General features: G+C 43.9%; 1 long non-coding RNA gene across 1 annotated transcript in view; it reads right to left on the bottom strand.

Annotated features, from left to right (window-relative positions):
- Positions 1–864: 864 nt before the first annotated feature.
- The window catches only part of LOC115069523, an 11,588-nt gene continuing 9,716 nt past the window's right edge, over positions 865–2,736 (bottom strand). Inside the window, exon 3 of the long non-coding RNA XR_003848783.1 lies at positions 865–908. This is a non-coding gene — a long non-coding RNA (uncharacterized LOC115069523). The remainder of the gene's footprint in view (positions 909–2,736) is intronic.

Below are 2,736 nucleotides of genomic sequence, written 5' to 3'. Positions count from 1 at the left end.
TTCCTTCCCCCGGGAGAAGAAGGGAGCTTGGCTTGGCTACTCCCCTCCAACTCTGTACTTTCAGTTCTTGAGTTAAGGGACGCATGCCAAGAAATTCTCTGTTCTGTGTATTGTCTGTGTCTGTGTTCAGGGATCCCAAAAGTGAGAATGGTGGGTGCAGCATGTGTCTGAATGAAAGAAGGACTGGTCCATATGAATGTGATTTAATATGGTATGTACGCTTCTGAGATGGCTCAGTGGTAAAGTGCTTGCTAATCAGTTCTGATCCCTAGAATCTGTGTAAAAAAGCAAGACACAGCAATAGTGCAAGCTTCTGTGATCCTGGTATGCCCCTACCAGATGGGAGGCAAAACAGGAATTGCAGGAAGCTTGGAAGGTCATGGACCAACTAGACTGCCTCAAAACAAGGGAAAACAATGACTAACACAGCATTGTTCTCCTACCTCCACACGTGTCATAGTAGATATGTGCCCATCATACAGACATACATCATAAACATCACATAGTACATATGTGCCCACCATACACATCATACATATATACCAAAACAACTAACTGAAAAAACAAAGAGAAAACACACACACAAACCTCTAGTTCTTACAACCTAGGAAGACAAAAAAAGCTCAATAGAAAAAAAATGTGCAAAATAGCTCCTTTTTTTGTATTTTTGTATTTTCTTTTTTTTATTTTATGTGTATGCCTGTATTGCTTGCATGTAGGTAAGTGCACCCCTGTTGTGCAATGCCCCCTGAGGTCAGAAGAGGGCATCGGATCCCCTGGAACTGGAGTTATGGACAGTTGTTAGCTGCCTTAGCTGCCATGTGGATGCTGGGATTCAAACCTGGATCTTCTGCAAGAACAGTGTTCTTAACCGCTGAGCCATCTCTCCAGCCCCAAAATAGCTCCATCTGAAAAGAAGAAACTTGGAGTTTACAATTTAAGAAGAGATATTTAGTTCCACTAATTATCCCTGAAATGCTCATTGGAAAATGAGATACAAATTGAAAATTTACATTGATACATAAGCCTTGCAAAAATGTTCATAGCAGCATAAAGATGAGTAAGATAATTTGTATGAAATACACAAAAATTCAATTTAATAAAATTTAAAATGTTCATGTAACTTTACTTGTTTATAGATTTGTGAATAGTTATGAAAAGGTTATGAATTCATGGTCATCTTGGCTCTGTAGCCAAGTTTGAGATCAGCTTGAGCTCCAAAAAACCTTAATTCCAAAACAAAAACAGCCAGTTGCCTTCAGGATATATTGAAGAAGTAGAGGCTGGAGGATCACAAGTTTAGGCCAGCCTGGGTGTAGCCTAGCATATAGTTAACATTCAATAGATAGTAACAGATAACAGACTGATCCTGATTTCTTTATGACAGATAGCTTTATATTCACATTATTAGTGGTTAGCTATTCTTCCTATTGCTGAGTCCTTTTTTTTGAGACAGCATCTCCCTGTAGGCCCAGAACTAGCTAAGTAGACTAGGCTGACTTCAATTTCAGAGATTCACCTGCCTCTGCTTCCCAAGTGCTGGGATTAAAGGCATGTGTGTGACACTATGCCAGGATCTCCTGTTTTTAAAGATTAAAAAAAAAATTATGTGTGTGTTTGTGTGATGGAATCAAACCAAATCCCCCCCAAAGGAAGAATATTCGGGGAAACTGTATAAGGAAGTAAGATGCAAAATCCTAACTACTGACACAAAGCTGACCTTTTCATGCTCCGTGCACAAAGCCGGACATCACCCGAAACTTCCCCCCTCCTACTGCTGCCGGTTGCTGCCGGCCCCCTCCCACTGCTGCCTGTTGTGGTTTGTGGTTTTTGTCTTTAAAAGTCACCTGTAAGCTGAGCTTGGGGCTACTGTTCTCTCTCTCCGAGTGAGGCAGGAGCCTGTCTGCGCAAATGATTAAATCCTCTTGCTTGTTGCATCTCCTGGTCTGAGGACTGAGTTGTTGGGGTGCGGCCTCCCGTGGACGTTGGGTACCCCAGCCTGGGGGTCCTACATTTGGGGGCTCGTCCAGGATTCGGTTGCCCCCAGACCCATTTCCTCAGATCACCAGGAGGTAAGGACGTCTTGTAGTTTGTCTTGGTCTTAATGTCTGTAAGTCATTTCCTGTTCTAGGAACGTTCTGTCTGAACATTTGTGCCTGTGCAGGACCTGTAAGTCTGTATTCTGGAAACCAGTGGGAGTGGCTGATGTGCCCAGAGGCCCCTGGTTCTGACACTCTGGCCTTAAGGACCAGAGTGGTCTGGAGTGGGGAAGATGGCGTAGCCTTCCTTCCCCTGGGAGAAGAAGGGAGTTTGGCTTGGCTACTCCCCTCCCACTCTGTACTTTCAGTTCTTGAGTTAAGAAGCACGCACCGGGGATTCTCTGTTCTGTGTATTGTCTGTGTCTGTGTACAGGGATCCCAAAAGTGAGAATGGTGGGTGCAGCGTGTGTCTGAATGAAAGAAGGACCGGTCCACACAAATGTGATTTAATGTGGTATGTATGCTTGATGGTTGTGTTAGTTACATAGAGGAAGGTCTGGTCTTGTAATTTTCTCAATACTCTGTATTGCAAACTTTCCTTTCCTCCTTCCTTTTATTCTTGGTCTGAGTCTTCACGTGGGACCGTTAAAGGCAAAAGAACAATTGAGGTTTTCTGGTCAGGGCTACTCCCTGATGTAAGCCAAAGGCTCTTAGCCCTCTTAGCAGACCCCGACTGCCCGCACGGGTGGAGACAAGG

The sequence above is a fragment of the Nannospalax galili genome, unplaced genomic scaffold, assembly GCF_000622305.1.
Source record: "Nannospalax galili isolate Female #2095 unplaced genomic scaffold, S.galili_v1.0 scaffold332, whole genome shotgun sequence".
Taxonomy (NCBI): Eukaryota; Metazoa; Chordata; class Mammalia; order Rodentia; family Spalacidae; genus Nannospalax; species Nannospalax galili.
This window is presented reverse-complemented; position numbering and strand designations above follow the sequence as displayed.